We start from the raw sequence: 19,588 nt of genomic DNA, 5'->3' as shown, positions 1-19,588 counted from the left end.
TCAGGGAACATCCCATCTCTTTCTCCCCCTCCATTGCAGAGACACCGTCACTCTTCACATGATTTCCACACGGCATGTTTGGTCATCAGAGCCACCATCTTTCCCCCGCCATGAGCACCTCCCTTTAATTACTGAGATGGGACCATCCAATGAGATGGTTTTCAAAAGAAGCAGGCAGCTTAGTAGGATTCTCCTTTCCACAGCTGCTGGGCTGATGCCATCACACTGGTTGTTCTTGTGTTTTGTAACCTTCGATATCTCCTTGGGCCCTTTCAGCAAAAACAATCTGATGCACATTTTAACTTCTCTGCTGTCACCCCAGTTTTTTCAGGTAGCCGCTGATGCATAGCAGGTAAGGTGTTCGCCGCCTGTGGGCTATGGTGTCTTTGGCTTGGCTTGGGGCCATTTGTTGGGGACAGGCTCCAAAAATGTCACAGCTGGGCACGGCACTGAGTGATGACATGGCCGGAGTCGGAAGGCAGAGCATCGGCCGCCGTCCATGAGGCTGTCTGAAGCGTGACCTTGTCTCTTAAGGGGCAAGAAATCTTTACTGCGTCAAAATAAATACAAGCCAGAGTGTCTTCCTGAAGCAGGAACTCCTTCCCTTGGTTCTGTTTCTTCCCTGTGCAGCCACCTCCTTCCCCTGCCATGGTCCTCCCAACCTCTCCTGCAGTTTAACATTTAATCTGCAATTTTTAAAGAGGAGCCTTGGTTCCAAAGAGAATCCATATCTTGTTCTTAAGCTGATGACGCTTTGGGCTGCCCAAGGCCCAAGCAGTGGTGAAAGTGGGTAGAGGAGTTTGGTTTTTCTTAGGTCCTAGACATGGCCACATGTAGCCCCTTCATCCCTCGGTTCCCGGGAGGTTTAAGGGAGCCGCTTGAGTTACTGAGCTAGAGGGAAACCTTGGGCTGGCTGAGACCCCTCATCCTTGGACCTCCTGGAGGTAGAGGGGCTCGTAGGACAGGACAAGAGGTCACCCTAGACTTATTCTGGAGCTGGAGTGAGGTTGCTGGGTACAGATGATGCGGGAGGGATGGTGGGTTTTTATCACACCGCAGAGTGATGGCAATATTCTACACGAGATGGTGGGGCTGCTTGCACAACTGTGTAACTTTATCAAACATCATCGAATTGCGTACTTACAATGGCTGAATTTTATGGTATAGCAATGATACCTCAATAAAGCTGCAGAGGACTCCTTATTCTCCGCATTCCACAGTCCCAGGGTTGCACTTTCCCTGGGGCAGTGAATGCTGCCAGCTGAAGGGGGAGGGAGGGGGGGATCGGTGGGGGGAGCATCAGAAAACCCCTAAAACAGACAAATAAACACTACCTCACATCAGCTAATAAATCAGAACATGATTCAGCCCCATGGAGAAACCCATCGCGAGTGCTGTGACCTCGCCTCCCGGTCCTTGCTCTCTACAGCATCTTCAAGCTGCAGCATCTCTGCAGATGCCCCCTTTTCAAATCACATTCTCCCCTTGCTTCTTCCAGCCTCTCTTCCTGTGTCTGCACGAACGTTTACTAGGGCTTCTGTCCTGAGCCCTCTGATTTTCTTCTGCACTCTCCCCTTGGAGAGCTCCTCTGTGTCCACAGATTTAAGTTCCCTTTCCCGGTAAATTGTTGCTAAGACTGACATCTCCAGTGCTAAGCCTTTCCAAAGGCCTGGCCCAGTATTTCCTGCATTGGAGAGGCCTGTGGTCAGGCGCAGCGACCTCAAAATCTGCACGTCATTACAACCCCAGAGAACTCCAACCATGCAGACCCCAGCACCCCGGTGAATCCGATTCACATTTAGTAGTTCTGGGGCATGGTCTGGGGATGCGCATTAAAAAGAATTCCTCATAGGGATGCCAGTGATTAGTCAACTTCGGGAAGAACTGGCCTCTTGAGCAGAGCAAAACTTGACTTGGACAGACCTGACTTCAAATCTTGGCTTCTCCACTTTAAGATTAAGTCTGGGCTGGGCGTAGCGGTTCACGCCTGCAACCCCAGCACTTTGGGAGGTCGAGGCGGGTGGATCACAAGGTCAGGAGATTGAGACCATCCTGGCTAACACGGTAAAACCCTGTCTCTACTAAAAATACAAAAACAAAATTAGCTGGGTGTGATGGTGGGCACCTGTAGTCCCAGTTACTCGGGAGGCTGAGGCAGGAGAATGGTGTGAACCCGGGAGGCGGAGCTTGCAGTGAGCCGAGATCGCGCCACTCACTCCAGCCTGGGCGGCAGAGCAAGACTCTGCCTCAAAAAAAAAAAAAAAAAAAAAAAAAAAAAAAAAAAAAAAAAATTAAGTCTGAATCTTAATCTGAGGTTGTTTAATCTTTCCAAACCTCAGTTCCCCAGCTTGTAAAATGGAAGTGATCTCAGAGGGTTCTAGGGAAGAGTAGGGTTGTCAGTGACAATTATATGTGCCAGGATGTCTTACCGATACCTGAAACAAGCCCCAAATAGAACTCATTCTCTCTCCTGCCACATGACCCTGTCCCGCTGAAGAAAACAAAACACAGCCCAGGTGAATGTTGCTCCTTTTCTTTTCCCTTGGAATGCATTGATGGCATCACTGGCCTTGCTGTCACACAGAATCATCTCTGACATCTTCTTCCCCTTGCCGTGCCCATCTGAGCAGGAATCCAGTCTTGGAGATTGTAATTTGCGATGTATCACATTTAGCCTTCTTTCTATTCTCAAAGTCATTTGTTTAGACTTCCTGTGCCTTAGTTTCTTCATTTATGAAATGGAAATAACAATAATGACAGTACCTACCTCATAGGGTTGTTGTGAAGATTAAATGAGTCCAAGTATGTAAAGCCCTTAGGAGAGCACCTTAGTAAGGGCTAAGTGTTGGCTCTTGTTCATAGTGCTGGATACTATTGTTATTGTCATCATCGTCATCCTTGTCACCCTAACCCAGGCCCTGTTGCTTTTTTCCTGGACTCTTACAGTTGCCTCCTTCCTGCTGTCCTCCTTCTGGTCTCTCCTTCCACTGGTCTAACTCATGTGTGTGTGTGTAGTCATTTGCCAAACATCTATACCAACAAATAAGCACTGTGATTAATAGGGAAGATAAACCTGTAAACAGATGTTTCAAATGGTGAAAGGTCTTATAAGGGGTCAGGGTGGAAGAACTGATTCATTTTGCCGTAGAGAAAGGATTCATGGCAAGTTTCATATAGGTTGACATATTTGCATTGCATCTCTCAAGAGGATACCGTGAGAGATACTTCAGGCTGAAGTATACTCATGTGCAAAGGCCCTGTGGTCACATTCTTTAGGACCAGCGGAAGGGGTGCTGGTTTTGAGGGAATGAGAAGAGCTGGGTAATGGGGGCTTGATGGCCCATGCAAACTGTTGGACTTAACTGCAGGTGAGGAGGAGGCTCGAAGGCTTTAACGGCAGAGGAGTGCTCTTGCAGCATGAGGAAGATGGCTCAGATGGAGGCCTCACTGTGAAGAGAAAAAGAAAGCTTGCCAGAGTCCAGATGATGATGACAATAAGGATGGAGAAGGGGCAGTGGATTTAGGAGGCAAGCTTGCCTGGATGAGTAACCAGATGGATATCATGGGTGGAGGAGAGAGCTGGCTCCCAGGATGGTGATATGAGGAGCCAGGTGCCCTTGGCCAGGAGAAGGACTTCAGGAGGAAGGTCATATTTGAGGGGCAGGGAATGATGTGTACGATTGATGATTGTCAGGTGGAGGAGCCCGTGGAGCATGAGGTTGGAGATGTCCCATGGGCTGTCGACAGGGGCCTGCAGCCCAGGAGACTGTTTATGCTGAGGATGGAGACTTGGGGGCAACAGGAGGAGAGACACAAGGAGAAGCTGTAGGTATGGTCCAGAGCACCTGCATCAGGGTGGAGCGGGAGGGTAGCAGTGACCACAGCCGGACCCCGGAGAACAGTGACGTTTGCAGAGGGTAGAGGAAGAGGAGCAAAGGAAGGACATACACCACGTGTCAGGAAGGCTTAGCCCGAGAGGAAGGAGGGCAACCTGCTGAGAGTGGAGTCTTAGAAGCTAAGGAAACAGAGTTTAAGATATCCAAGAGGGGCTGGTCGGTAGTTCAAAAGCGTGGTTCACGGCAACTCAAGGCCAATGACAAGAGGATTGGCCTGACTGTGAGAAGAGCTGAGCTTAGGGCCGAAAGTAAGAGAAGAGGATATTGATCTGTGTCTGTACCCCTATGGAGGCCCTGAAGTACTAGGTGCATGACAACGGTTTGCTGAGGTTCAATGCTTGAAACATTCCCATTGTTGTGCCAGAGTGGGTTGCCCCAAATCGTTTATGTACCCCAAAAACGAAGCTTGAGAAATCCTCCATTGGTTTCATAGCTTTTTAAAAAAACATTAAAGAATTGCTATTTCAGAGCCCTGCTCTGAGAAATAGCAAAGAAGAGATGCTGATGCACCTGCAGCAGTGGCTGTCAACCCCTGTGGCATAAGATCCTAGAGATGATTAAAATGCGTGTTGCCAGGCCCTGCTCCCAGGAATTCTGATTCTGGAGTGGGCCCTGGGAGTTGGAAGTTTTAATAAGCTCCCCTGGGGTTCTGATGCAAGTGGTCCTGGGCTGCTCTTTGAGAACAGTGACCTAGAATGTTCCTCATGGTGTGACTGGATCCACCTTCAGCTCCCTCCGCAATCAGCTCTGTCTACCCACAAGTTCCCTTTAGGATCCAAGCAGAAAGACGACACATGTCAACTGCTGAGAGCTTTCCCACTCCATTGGGTTCAAGAATAATCTGTTTAGCAAAGCACACTCACACTGTCACAGAATTAGAAAAGATTCTTCTTTTCACACACACTTGCAAATTCACATCTGTGCTTGCTCCTGCTCTCAGATTCCCTCGCAAACTCATCGGCTTCCACCCATTCTCTCGCAGGCCCTTTCCTTTCTCCCACCTGCTTAATTTAATCTCCCCTTATTTTTCTAACACTTTGCTTTCTTCTGTTTCCAAGAGATGAAAAGTATTCCAGAATAGAGTTTTTTTTTTTTTTTTTAAGATCTCTCTTGCATTATTTAAAGTCTGTTTGTTGTAGGCTCCATCTAACATACACTTTTACACCAAAATCCATCATCTTTGTTATCTTTTCCTCATGCTAGTGAAGCATAATGAAAGCTGAACTGGGCCATGCCATGACATTCTTTAGACTCAGTGCTGTTATTGGCAATACCACCTCTATGTAGCACATGATTTATAATATAGCCGCTGTAACTCCCGTCTACCAAGAGCTATCACCTGTTAGGTCGATTGTCTGATGTCTGTTGAACAAGCTCTGCAAGCGGAGCCGACTCACTGTGTGTGGAAAACTCCCTCTTCTCTGCATACCCTGAAGTTACAAAGACTTGGCTTGAGTTGAAATATTAAGAGAATATATTTGGCATTTGACCTTGTGCAAAGAACAGTGCATGTACTTTCTGGAGCAAGAGGGCCAGGCTTGAAGTGGAGGTGGAGAGAAGAGGGGATGAGGCCAGAAAAGGGATCATCCTTTGGCTGGGCTTTCTTCCTTCAGAGGCTGTGAGAGGAGAAGCCGTCTGTCAGAGGGGCTTGAGCTCAACTAGGAAGAAGGTTGAAATGTCAGATTTGCCCGTTTGTTGGTGTAAAATTGGGGCAACGAGAGTCGCATCATAACCTGGTTGAGAGGATTAAGTGAGTTAACGTAAGTAAACTTCATAGGACATGCCCAGCACAGGCAAATATGTGTTGCTCTTTAGAACTCTAAACCAGGCTGAAGGCCCCTCCCCTCCACCTGGTCCCTGGGGGTAAGTCAGGGTCATTGGCACCTTGCGCTAGCTTTGGCCTCAGAAGGGTGGGAGAGAGGAGACCAAAATGCTGTGCTTTTTGGCAGCTCTGACCCAGCAGGATTGGTGTCTGTGTGCTCACCCTTGCCTCTGACTACACAGGGAGAGAAGCGGGGATCCATTAATGGCCAAAGAAGAGCCCCAGAGGGAGAGCACTGGTGGGGGACCCCAGTCCCCCACCCCCAGGCTTTGTGTGTCTCTTGCCAGTTTGCTCAGGAGGTGCCTGTCAGCCTGAGGTTCCCCCACTCCCACGCAGTGCTGGGTTGAATCTCGCGACCTGGGGCCCCGCACTTGGACCACCACCGCAAGGTCTGAGATGCCTCTGAGCCCTGTTGGCCCCCATGCTTTGAGAAGTGAATGAAAATGCCAGTTTGGGTTCCCCTCTTCTCCCTGCAGTGAACTGTGTTTTCTTTTATTATCAGGTTTGCCTAAGAGCGAGAAGTCTTTTTGTGGGGCTTTCATGCATCAGCAGTAATGGTGATAAGGAAATGAGCTTTATTGTTTTGCTATCTCATATGTGTTGTCCTGATGCAGCGGGCGTTAGGGTTTGCAGAAATGCTAGGGTTATAAAATACACTAATAGATAACTGCAAGGAACACACCACATAGCCACTGTATCATGCACACACACCCTCTCCTGTGCTGTGCAGTGGGGTGTGGAAGGCGGGGTGCAGAGCCTGCTTTTGGATGAGAGAATGAGCTTGACACAGTGCGTTGGGAAAGTGCTTCTACTGAGTCAGGTCTCCCCTCAGGTTTTCCTGCCGAATGGGTCTGAGTGGGACCTGGGTGTGAGTGTGTCTTAAAAGCCATACCAGAGCTACAGTTGCAGGCACTGACCTAGGAGGAGAGATCTGAACTGTGTGGCCTTAGGTCAGTCACTCAACCTCTCTGTTGGTATCTCTTTTGGCACGTGGAGTAGTAACGCTTGCTTAGTCATTGTAATTGCCTTTATTGAGTGACCACCAGGTGCCAGTGCTTTGCGTGCCATGTTTCTTTTATTTATTTATTTATTTATTTATTTATTTATTTATTTATTTATTTTTGAGACGGCATCTTGCTCTGTTGCCCAGGCTGGAGTGCAGTGGCACGATCTCAGCTCACTGCAAGCTCCGCCTCCCGGGTTCACACCATTCTCCTGCCTCAGCCTCCCGAGTAGCTGGGACTACAGGCACCCGCCACCTCGCCCGGCTAACTTTTTTTGTACTTTTAGTAGAGATGGGGTTTCACTGTGGTCTCGATCTCCTGACCTCGTGATCCGCCCGCCTCGGCCTCCCAAAGTGCTGGGATTACAGGCGTGAGCCACCGTGCCAGGCCGTGTGCAATGTTTCTAATCTCTACAACTGTAAATTATCCTTTCTATTTATTTGTTTACTTGAGGGTCAAGAACGTATCCCTCTTGTTCACGGCTGTATCCCCGGTGATTTGGCAGTAACGGACACACGTAAGGCTCTCCGTAAATATCTGCTGAGTGAACCCTGGGTGAGTGAGTGGATCCTGTGAGGTGTTGTCCCTTTATTTCAGATAAGAAAGTGAAATCTCAGGGAAGTAAGGTGACTTGGTGAGGCAGTGGCAGGGCTGGAGTGGGAGCTTAGGACTGTATGAAACCGCAGCTTGGGTTTTTTGCGGTGTTCCCTGGGATGTGTAGGGTCGCTGTGAGTATCCAATGAGGTATATGTGAAAATGGTTTAAAGATTAAACACTCTGTAGCAGTATTAACAGATTTTGTTAAAAAAAAATCAAAACTTGGTTCTGTTGCAAAATAAATTCGGTCAGTACCAAGTTAGCCAAAGGTAAATACATTATTATAAGACTTCTCCAAGCCTTTACCACAATAGCAACAGACACTACTTATGAGTTCACACCACGTAGATGCTGCTCTAAGTGCCTTGTGTATAAATGCATCTAAACATGGTTATAGCACAATGAGATGTTATTATCCCATTCTATAGATGAGCACACAGAAGCTCAGAGAATGTAAATAATTCACCCTGTGCGATGTAGCCCTGAAGCGAAGTCATGGCCATGCAGATGTGGGTGAAGCATCTCCTGGTCTGTGTTCTTAGCCATTCTGCTACAGCTGCCTCCTTATGTGGTAAGGTGCTCCATGAGTCCCTGGACCAGCCAGCCAGCACATCACCTTTCCCACTCATACTGTCACAGTCATCTTGAAGAATGGTGTTCCCGGGCTCACACCTTCGGGAAATGCTGCTGTATTAAAACCACAGAGGAGAAAACTGTTGCCCCAAGAACCGATGCATTAGGAGAAAGGACAGAGCTGGAAACAGGATGACACACGTTGCAAGGCTGGTGTAGGAAAGCAGCAAAGACCACAGGACTGTCTTCATCAGGAACATAGCATTTTAAAATAGATGGCAGCTTCTGGATGGGTTTGTGCTGAATCTCATGGTCATAAACCTGCAGAGAGCCTGGGGCAATTGTTTGACTCAGTGTTTACTCACTAAATATTTCAGAGAGAGGAGAAAGCATTGTTTGCTCTGTGTTTGCCAGCGGATGGGAAAAGAGAGATGATGATTTGAAGTCTAAATATGGTGGCACCTCTTGCTCCAGTTTTATCCGTCTTTATTCATTTTTGGGGGCGGGAATGTTCCAAATAAATCCACTGTTCATGTAATAGAACCCCTTTCATATACCAAACTTCTTGTAATTTAAGTACATTTGAAGGAAGTCTTTCAAGAATATAAAATACAAATCTCTGGATCCTTAAAAGAAAAATCTGGACGTGTTTCATCCTTTTTCTGGGACTATACAATTCTTAGGAATTTCAATGATTGCACCTGTTGTAATGCTGGGAAGCTGTCAGGAGAACTGGGCAACCCCCAGAGGGTCCCAGAACGTCCTGACCTGGGGAAGATTTGGGGTGCGCCTTTCATGCACCTCCCTGGTGGGGTGTCACCCTCCTCCAGCACCAGCCCGATTAATTTGCTCCCCCCTCTCTCCTGCGGGCTTGGGAATCAGTTGATCAAGTCCATTACAGTTATGTGCAGAGTTAGAGTAAACAGATTCTGATTGAGGACCTGCGGGGCTTACTTATGAATAAAGTGCATTAGCTTTAATTTATGGGTTTTATAACATTGATTTTGGCTTCTTAGCCATTTTTTTCCTTTATCCTCTTTGTTCTCTCTAGTTTCTGTATGATTGAAGTTGTTGGATTGGCGCCTTCTGACTAATAATAATAGCAGCAATAACGTCAGCCCTTAATGCTGCTGGCATTGCTCTGACTATGGTCCATGTGTTAACTCATTTAGTCCCGTTGACTACCCCATGAGACCTTTCTTATAATCACCCCATTTTAAAGATGAGGAAGGGGCACAGGCCAATGAACTAACTTGCCCAAGGTTGCATAGCTATGAAGCAGTGGAGCTGTGATTCTAGCCTGGGTGTGTGGCTCCCAGGTCTGTGCTTTTAATTGCTATGCTGTGTGGCCCCCAACTAAGGTGAAAATGAGAGAGGTATTTTGCTTTGAATACGGTGCCTTAATTATCAGGCTCTCACCTAGAGTTTATGGAGTGTGTGCACTTCTGTTTTTACCAAGAGGACCAGGGGAGGAGCAACAGTGAAGGAGGGAGTGAATGTCCCCGGGCTCGGTGGTGTCTGTAGGGGTCCTAGGGGCATGCCACGAAGCCCCCAGGCCATGCCATTTGGAAAGTGTAAGGGGTAGGCAAAGGGAAGGCTTTTTCATCTGCTACCACCTGAGAGGTAGACTTGGCCTTGTGGCCATATTTTCCCAGGGATTGGTGATTCATATTACCTGAGATCCTCAACCAAACAGGCCCCCAGACCTCCTCCTAAATAGATGAGGATCTCTCGTTGGGGTGAGGGAACCCGGAATCAGCTTGACTTTCTGAGACAAGCTTAAAACTTGAGGGACCCTTCTGGTGGACTAAGACCTTGGAAGCAGATCCTGGGAGCTGCCTGGGTCTGCATTTGAACTTGGGGCCTTCATGGGATCCCAGTCAGACTGGTGGTTGGCAGGGCTCAGAGCATAACGTGGGGGACCGCCGTGGCGTCCCGCCCAGGTGACAGCAGTCCCCCTCTCATGCTGAGAGGCTCCACAGGTTCTGCCTGCGCACCCTGGGCCCTGCTGGAGATGTGGAGATCATCATAGAGCTACGGCCTGAACACCAGGATGTGGGATGGGTAGTAAGAGAGTGCTGAGCTGCAGGTCATAGCCCTGGGCTCTGGTTCCACTTCTACCCCTGCCTAGCGGCACGGCCTCGGCACTTCACTTCTCTGAGTTTTAGGTTTCTTGGCTGTGAAATAAAGATAGTAATTCCTACTTCACTGAGTTATGGCAAGGGCAAATGAGAGTATAGATAGAAATGCTCTACCCAGCTCTACCAAAAAAAATGTACGTATGTATGTACAGACACACACATTAGCTGGGCCTGGTGGCTTGTACCTGTAGTTTTAGCTGCTTGGGAGGCTGAGGTGGGAGGATTGCTTCAGCTCAGGAGTTCAAGGCAGCAGTGGGCTGTGATTACACCAGGGTGATGGAGCGAGACCCCATCTTTATTTTTTGAAATGCTCTGGGAAAATGCAAAGTGCCATATAAGCGTAGAGGCATTGTCACGATCATTATTACTGTTATGATTAAAACTAGACAGATATATTTGTCTCTAAAATATGTACTTTTTTTTTTTTCTGGCACATTCCTCTACGAACCTTTTTCTTCAGCCTCCTCTCAAGATAACTTAGAGATGCAAAAGAACTAAAAGCCAAGTTCCACATTTAGTTCTTGACCTTTCCAAGATGGATGGTGAGTGGTGTGGCCATAACCTGCCTGCTGCCAAGAGCCTGGCAGAGCTGCTGGGGTCCGGGAGCGCCAGGCCAGGGGACCCTGTCTTTGTGTGCAGTCCCGGAGCCGGCGCATCGCCTCATACAGGCGCCCCTGCCGGGAGCTCATACAGGCCACTCCTTGTTTTCTCACGGAGTCTAGCTGAACTCCGGCACAGCTGAGTGTAGCTGCTGAGTAGTTCGTTCGGTGCTGTCCTGCGACTTGCAGACCCCTTCCTCAAACGCATAGCAGAAATTGTGGGGAAACCCCAGGGCTTCACTCTCCGGGCTCTCAGGCACGTAGTCAGAAACATGGCCTGGGACAGCCTCTCTCCCCGGTGTCTTTGCGTCCTGAGGAACAGGGTCAGGCATCAAGAATAAGGAGGGCTGGGATATCCGGGAAGAGACCTCGTGTCTGCACCGAGGCGTCATCAGATCTGACTGGAAGTGCTGTGGTCCCTGTGGCCAGACCAGCCTCACAGGGCCAGGAAGCACAAGCCTTGGTGCGGCCTGTGCTTGCAGATGGATCCTGGTTGTGTGGGGGAAGGCAGGTGGCAGGTGGTGAATGTTATGCTTGAGGACTGGGCTGTATACACAGCTCACAATGTAGAGATGTTTGAACCCTGGTAGTTGGGCAGGGTTGATAGGGACGGGCCTTGTGGGAAAAGGTGTCGAAGGCCAGGACGTGGCTCCGAGTCCCACCTCTGACAGACTGACTAGAGAGAGCAGGTAAGAGAGTGCCCAGCAGCAGGCTGGGGTCACTTCCACACTCCCTGCCCATCAGAGGAATGTTCCAGAGGTTATCCCGGAGAGAGGTGAAGCCCAACATGGTCTTTCAGCCCTGTGATCTCTGCACATGCCGGGCCCCCCTTCCCGTTCTGCCATGAGTGGAAGCAGACTGAGTGGAAGCACCCAGAAGCAGATGCTGGAGGCATGCCTCTTGTGCAGTCTGCAGAACCGTGAGCCAAATACACTTCTTTTCTTTTTGAGTAACCCTGCCTCAGGTATTCCTTTGTAGCAACACAAATGGACTTAGACAATCCCCAGGGCCCAGACTTGGAGTCCCTTCTTGTAGGAATTTTTCTCTGCTCCTCCGTGACTGGCTTTGGTGCTGCCCTCTCTGTTTCCGTAGCATTCTAGATGACTCCTATCTAAGCACATTTAGCCTCCTACTTACTCGTCTGTGTCCCTCATCATATTTGTTTTCTAGCACTGCTGTGAAAATACCACACATTTGGTGGCTTAAAACAATAGAAATTTGTTGTCTTACAGTTCCAGAGGCCAGAGTTTCAAAATCCAGATGTCAGTAGCATTGGTTCCTCTGGGCACTCTGAGGAGCGTGTTCCGTGCTCCTGCCCTGGCTCTGGTGTTGCTGGCAGTGCCTGGCATCCCTTGACTTCCAGGTGCCTCACTCTAGATCTCTGCCTCCAGCTTCACATGGTGCACTCCCCTGGGTGATTTTCTGTCTGTGCCCAGCTTTCCCTCCTCTGATAAGGATGGCAGACATTGGATTAGGGCTCCTTCACCTTAATCCAGTATAACTTCATTTTCACATGAGTCCGTCTGCAAATACTTTATTTCCAAATAAAGTCCATCTGCACCTCTCACCAGCAGCGAGCCCTGTGCAAGAAGGGATCACGTCTACACAGATCCAGTGCAGTACCTGGAGTACAGCTGGAGTCCTGCGCGTGTCTGTGAGGCCAGACCAGGCTGTTAGAGAGAGCGTTTCTTAAAGGAAGGTGTGCTTCAGTGTGGATACTGGTCCTGACTGGGCTGCTGCCCTTGCCTGTTACCTCCAGACAGTGTGGGCTTCTGTACCCGATTACAGCACAGCTGCCTGAGGGACAGTAGCATGTGTGGCAGAGGAGATCTCTTGCCCCACTGAGGTCCTCCAATTATAGCTTAGTCCTGCAGCTTAGCAGCAATGCCTCCTCATTCTCTGCCTCCGCTGCCCGCTGGCCTCTGACATGCACCCTAAAGATGGGAGGATACAGAGTGTGAACAGGAGGTGCCAGGGGGTAAGGCCGCTCCCAGGACACAGCAGGCCTCATGCAACATGCCCTGGCTTCTGGCTCCTTAAGCACCAAGGCCATCCAGGGAAGGGCTGGCCTCCTCCCTGGCTCTCAGGGTGCTGTGAATCAGGGTTGGCAGGGGTCTCAGCAGGGACTTACCTCTGCCACAGTTCAGTCCAAACAGGGTGAGCAGCTCTCGGTGGACCAGCGGTGACCCAGGCAGCTCCTGGTGCTGTGTACCAGGCTAGGAGCTTTGGAGGGCGTCCCTTCCTGCAGACCCCTCTCTCACTGCCCATGCGACTGTGTGTTGTCATGTTTTGGCAGAGGACCTGTCCCATAACCAGAGAACCTCTGTTCTGGGACAGGGACAGGCCCCAGCTGACTCTGGGAACAGTCACAGCAGGTGGACGATTTGCAGAATGGTCAGAGACCCTCCAGTAAGAGGATCCATTTTTCACGGCTGTGGGGTGATTTCTTTGGGATTGCAGACTAAGGGGCTTCCAGTCACTTTTGGTTTGGCCTATGTTCATTTTTTTTTTTTTTTGAAACGAAGTCTCGCTCTGTCGCCCAGGCTGGGGTGCAGTGGCGCGATCTCAGCTCACTGCAACCTCCGCCTCCCAGGTTCACACCATTCTCCTGGCTCAGCCTCCGGAGTAGCTGGGACTACAGGCGCCCGCCACCATGCCCGGCTAATTTTTTGTATTTTTTAGTAGAGACGGGGTTTCACCGTGTTAGCCAGGATGGTCTCGATCTCCTGACCTCGTGATCTGCCCGTCTCGGCCTCCCAAAGTGCTGGGATTACAGGCGTGAGCCACCGCTCCCGGCCTGGCCTATGTTCTTAACACAGTTCCCGAAACATAGAAGGCATTCGATGAGTATTTGCTGAATAAATAACTGAATGAATGTGTGAAGAAGAGAAGCTGTTCGTGGACTAGGGATTCTGGCAAGGTGTGGCCTGGCTGAGAGATCACGAGGCGAGAGGCCAGGAAGTTTCCACCCCAGACTTCTCTCTGCTCCTCACCAGCTGAGTGACCTTGGGCAAGTGTCTTTGCTTCTCTTGACCTCTGTTTGTTCATTTTTCATAATCTAGGAGAGGAGTATATTTAGAGGATTCTTTTATGTTCTGTGCATCGGTAGTCTTTTGCCTGACAAGTAGACCATTTGACTTGATATGAGCACATTCCTTCATGCATTCATTCTGTCATATTTATTAAATGCCTACTGTGTACCAGGCTAGGTGCTGGAAATGCAGGATGTGCAGAAACAAGGATGCGTGAGGTCTCTGCCCTCATGGAGCTTACATTCTTATGATGCCAGTTGGTAAACAACTGGCAACTTCACACACACAATGCTTTCAGAGCGTTGTGAATGTTAATACTATGGAGAAAGTAAAGGAGCTAATGAGATGGAGAGTTCCAGGGTGAGGGCCCACCTGGAGTGAGTAGGCAGGGAGGGTCTCTCTGAGGAGGTGACACTGGGGCTGAAAGGTGGTGACAAGATGGGCTGGCTGTGGGCAGACCTGGGGAGGAGCGTGCAGGCAGGGGACAGCAGGGCCAGGACTCCGAGGTGAGCAGGGCCCACCGTGGCTGCTGCTCAGGAGGGAGATGAAGGAGGATGTGAGTGGGGTTGGAGGGGCAGACAGGGCTGAATTATGTGGGCCAGCATGAGGAGTTTGCTCTGAGTGTGACGTTGGCAGGTCTGTGCACTTCCCAAGGCTCCAGAGGCGCAGGAAGGATCTGGAGGAGGGTTAGGAAGGTAGCAGAGATAGGTGAAGGCTACGGCCTTGACTTTAGCATTCCCAGAGCAGTTGATGTGGTTGCCAGAGGGCCTGGCCAGAGCTCACTGGGGAAGAAAGCCCTGGACGGTGCGAGCTGCCATTTCTTGAAGGGAAGTCGGTCATGGAAACATGTCAAAGGGACCTGCCAGAAGCTTCCGGGACACAAGGCTCCTGTGAGGTGTTTTCCTGTCTCTTTTCTGTACACTGTGGGCTTGACCATTCGGTCTTCATTTCCCTGGCAACTTCTCTACATCCAGATCCACAAGAGAAACCTTTCTGTTCACTCCGAAAGGGGTGCAAGCTCCGTAATGAGCACTCAAGCTCCTCGCCTGTGGGGGCTGCGAGGTTCCAGAGGGTTAGCCCATGTAGCCGGCCACTCCTTAGCGGGTCTGGCCCTGGGTAGACTTTGGCCTCAGGGGAAAGGAGTGTGGAGACAGAGCTCTGGACACCCAGATTGCTGTATATCTGAAAGCGCTTGGCCCCCATCTGTCTGGAAGTGGGGTGAGGCAGACTGCATTTTCAAGCTCGACCCTTTCCTTTATGGCAGCTGGGGTGGTGACCAGTCCTGTGTAAACCATAATAACCCAGCCTGCATGAGGATACCATAAAGTGGAAGCCAGGCGGCCCTTTGAAGGGATAATGTGGGAAGCGTATCCACTCCTTTCCATTCATTTGGGGGAGCACTGCCTCCTTGGGACAAGACTCCGTATAGAGGAGGCAGCACTGAGCGGGGAGGTCCCTGGTCTGGCAGGGTCAGCCACTACCTGGCACGTAACAGTGGTGAGGAAGCCTAATGCTTGTGAGTGCTGCAGTGTGCAGCTCTGTGCCTTACACAGGCCGCCTCCCACCATCTCCCAAGGACCACGTGGGGTGGATTGTACAGTTAGGCACTGCATAACAAGGGTCTGTCACGCCTGTAATCCCAGCACTTTGGGAGGCTGAGGCGGGTGGATCACAAGGTCAGGAGATCGAGACCATCCTGGCTAACTCAGTGAAACCCCGTCTCTACTAAAAATACAAAAATTAGCCAGGCGTGGTGGCGGGCGTGGCGCCTGTAGTCCCAGCTACTCGGGAGACTGAGGCAGGAGAATGGCATAAACCCGGGAGGTGGAGCTTGCAGTGAGCCGAGATCGCGCCCCTGCACTCCAGGCCGGGCGACACAGCGAGACTCCATCTCAAACAAACAAACAACAAACAAACAAAAACAAGGTCTGATCAGCGACAGAGCACATGTACGATGGTAGTCCTATAAAACTATCACGGAGTCGCAACCTCCCTATCTTCTTGCCATCGTAATGGTGCAGTGGCACACATTACTTACATGTGTGTGTGGTGCTGTTGTAAACAAACCCAGTGCGCTCACAGTCTTATCAGAGTCTGGCACAGACAGTTCCGTACAGTACACAATACTTGATAATAAAGGACTGTGTTACTGACTTATGTATTTACTACACTATACTTTTAACTGTTATTTTAGTGTATACTCCTACTTATTAAAACAAACGTTAACTGTAAAACAGCCTCGGGCAAGTCCTTCCGGAGGTAGCCATAAGAAGGTGTTGTCATCATAGGAGATGCAGCTCCTTGTGTATTTTCCCTGAAGACCTTCCAGTGGGACAAGACGTGGAAGACAGTGATATTGACGATCCTGACCAAGGATCCTGATCCTTGATATTGACGATCCTGGCCTAGGCTAATGTGTGTCTTAGGTTTTTTTTTTTTTTTTTTGAGACGGAGTCTCGCTCTGCCGCGCAGGCTGGAGTGCAGTGGCTGGATCTCAGCTCACTGCAAGCTCCGCCTCCTGGGTTCACACCATTCTCCTGCCTCAGCCTCCCGAGTAGCTGGGACTACAGGCGCCCGCCACGTCGCCTGGCTAGTTTTTTGTATTTTTTAGTAGAGACGGGGTTTCACCGTGTTAGCCAGGATGGTCTCGATCTCCTGACCTCGTGATCCACCCGTCTTGGCCTCCCAAAGTGCTGGGATTACAGGCTTGAGCCACCGCGCCCGGCCTGTGTCTTAGTTTTTAACAAAAACCTTAAGAGTTAAAAAAAATGTTGCAAATAGAAAAAAGCTTATAGAATATGGATAAAAGAAAGAAAAGTATTTTTGTCCAGCTATACAATGTGTTTGTGTTTTAAGCTAAGTGTTATGACAAAAGAGTTAAAAAATTAAAAGGTTTGTAAAGTAAAAAAGTTACAGTAAGCTAAGGTTAATTTTTAATTGAAGAAAGAAAATCTTTAATTTTTTTTTTTTTTTTTGAGATGGAGTCTGTCTCTGTCACCCAGGCTGGAGTGCAGTGGTGCTATCTCAGCTCACTGCAAGCTCTGCCTCCTGGGTTCAAGTGATTCTCCTGCCTCAGCTTCCCGAGTAGCTGGGATTACAGGTGCCCGCCACTGCGCCCTGCTAAGTTTTGTATTTTTAGTACCGATGGGGTTTCACCATGTTGGCCAGGCTGGTCTCGAACTCCTGACCTCAGGTGATCCACCCGCCTTGGTCTCCCAAAGTGCTGGGATTCCAGGCATGAGCCACTGCGCCTGGCCTAGAAAATCTGTAAAATACATGTAGTGTAGCCTAAGTGCACAATGTTTGTAATGTCCACAGTAGTGTCCTGTAATGTCCTAGGCCCTCACATTCACTCACCACTCACTCACTGACTCACACAGAGCAACCTCTAGTCCTGCAAGCTCCATTCATGGGAAGTGCCCTATACAGGTGCACCATTTTTTATCTTTTATAGATTATTTTTACTGTACCTCATCTATGTTTAGACATGTTTAGATATACAAATACTTACCGTTGTGCGACCGTTGCTACAACATTCCATACAGTCACAGGCACGGTCTGTGGCCTGGGAGCACGAGGCTGTAGCGTGCGGTCTGCGTGTGTCGTGGGCTGTGCCATGCAGGTTAGTGTAAGTGCACTCTATGATGTTCACACAACAACGAAATCACCTAACGACTCATTTCTCAGAATGTATCCCCGTCATCAGGAGATAACAAGACTGTAATTAGGGGTAAACTTTAAAGGACTTTGTTGAGAAGGTCATTCATGTGGGGTTTCCTGGATTTGGTTGGATCGTGGTACCTCCTCTAGTGATGTAGAGCCTTCCTATGATTTTTCTCCCCGCCCCACCCCAATGCCCACCCTTTCGATTTGCTATTTCCTCTCTTCACCCCACCCCAACACCCAGTGCTATTTACATGCTATCTGTATGATGTAAGTTGTGTCTTCAGTTTACTGTTTAGCTGCCTGAAGACATTTGACTGTGAGTTTATAATCACTGGTATTGGTTGCAGGAGGCTCATTAGTTGGTCCAGTCAAACAAAGATGGACTGATCCCTGCTCCCTTGCTTGTGGTCAGCACCATGTGGGCACGCAGGAGGGCTCATCGCTACTGTGTAAATGTTGAGAAAACAGAAATAAGACACATGGAAAAATTAGGAGCTTTCTGCAGGATTCTGACTGTAGTGTGATCATTAGAAAGCCAATAAGGCAGTGGTTAGCATGAATTGGAGTGGTGGAAATGATTTCTTGAAAGAAGCTGGGCTTGAGTGCCATCTTGAAGGGTGTAGAGGAATTGTCTGGACCAGTGGTAGGAGTGCTGGGATTCCAGGTAAGGAAAAGAAGAGACCCCGTTCCATGTGAAAGATATCATTTTGACATATAAACACGGAATTTCCAAAGTTCAGTCTAAGATCATTCTTAAGGTGGTCTGCTTTCATCCATTCAGAAATTGTCTATTGAGCACCTGTCATGTATGAAACACAACAGTGCTTAAAACACACACAGTTCCTGCCTTCACAGGGCACCCTTCTAAGGCAGACAGGTATTCAGTATCTATTTAAATATTTATGTCATGCGCGTCCGTGTGAAGAGACCACCAAACAGGCTTTATGTGGGCAATAAAGCTTTTTAATCACCTGGGCGCGGGCGGGCTGAGTCCGAAAAGAGAGTCAGCGAAGGGAGATGAGGGTGGGGCCGTTTTATAGGGTTTGGGTAGGTAAAGGAAAATTACAGTCAAAGGGGGTTGTTCTCTGGCGGGCAGGAGTGGGGGTCACAAGGTGCTCAGTGGGGGAGCTTTTTGAGCTAGGATGAGCCAGGAAAAGGAATTTCACAAGTATTGTCATTGCTTAAGGCAAGGACCGTCCATTTTCACTTCTTTTGTGGTGGAAGGTCATCGGTTAAGACGAGGCACGGCATTTGCACTTCTTTTGTGATTCTTCAGTTACTTCAGGCCATCTGGGCGTATAATACGTGCAAGTCACAGGGGATGCGGTGGCTTGGCTTGGGCTCAGAGGACTGACAATTTATTCATTTATAACTCACCTCTAAAATGTTTAGGTTTGGGGTGCGACTATATTTGTTTTAATATTTTACCCATGCTACTGAAAAAACAAAACCCAAACTAATGGTCACTGTATTTCATGGAAACGGGGGCTATCTCATGAAGATGACATTTGTCTTAAATTATGATTGAAAAAATGTTTTAGGGTAGATTGTTTGTGGAGTTTTTCATCCTGCCAAAGTGATCCCTAAATCATAAAACTTGAGACTTGCTGAATGAAAGGGATGAAAGAGTGAGGAGGACCTACCAGTCTTTGTGGGGAGTAGATGTTTTGTTTTTCTAAGACCACCAGAGCGGGTACAAAAGAACCAGCGACTAGGCAAGGGTAGGAGCAAAACTGCAAGTTTATTTTGGTCACCTAGCTTCAAGGGAAGAAGGTGGGTAGGGAGAGGTCTGTTGGCCCCCGACAAAAGGGGCCCCCAGAGTCACCCGTACAGCTCTCGGACGGAGTTCCAACAGTCCCGACTGCAGTGGGGAACCGACCACAGTGGGGAAGCTGGGAAGTCCGCGCGTGGCGATCCTCCGGAGTGGCTTTTCTAGGAGTGGGAGGGTGATAGGCGGGGCACGGGCGTGTCCGGGGGCGTTCCGCAGGTGCGACCAGGTAAATCTTGGTCTCTTCAGATTGACATCACCTGGCGCATGCCTAGTTGGTCTGCACCTTCCCGGGTCGCCGGCTGGATTTTCGCGCGCGCGGGAAAAGTTGGGGGGGATGAAGAACCCGGAAGTGCGCCATCTTGCCTCCGTTCATCCAAACAGTAGACTGTGTCAGTCTGAAGTAAAGCCACACCTGTCATGAGGGACCAGGAGAGGGTTCTAGGAGGAAAGAGAACATAGCAGGGAAAGAACTGAGCAAATTTCTAAC

General features: G+C 49.3%; 1 protein-coding gene across 7 annotated transcripts in view; it reads left to right on the top strand.

Annotated features, from left to right (window-relative positions):
* The window catches only part of CACNA1C (calcium voltage-gated channel subunit alpha1 C), a 647,971-nt gene that overhangs the window by 65,674 nt on the left and 562,709 nt on the right, over nt 1-19,588 (top strand). The window lies entirely within an intron of this gene.

Source organism: Rhinopithecus roxellana, chromosome 10 (assembly GCF_007565055.1).
Source record: "Rhinopithecus roxellana isolate Shanxi Qingling chromosome 10, ASM756505v1, whole genome shotgun sequence".
Taxonomy (NCBI): Eukaryota; Metazoa; Chordata; class Mammalia; order Primates; family Cercopithecidae; genus Rhinopithecus; species Rhinopithecus roxellana.
This window is presented reverse-complemented; position numbering and strand designations above follow the sequence as displayed.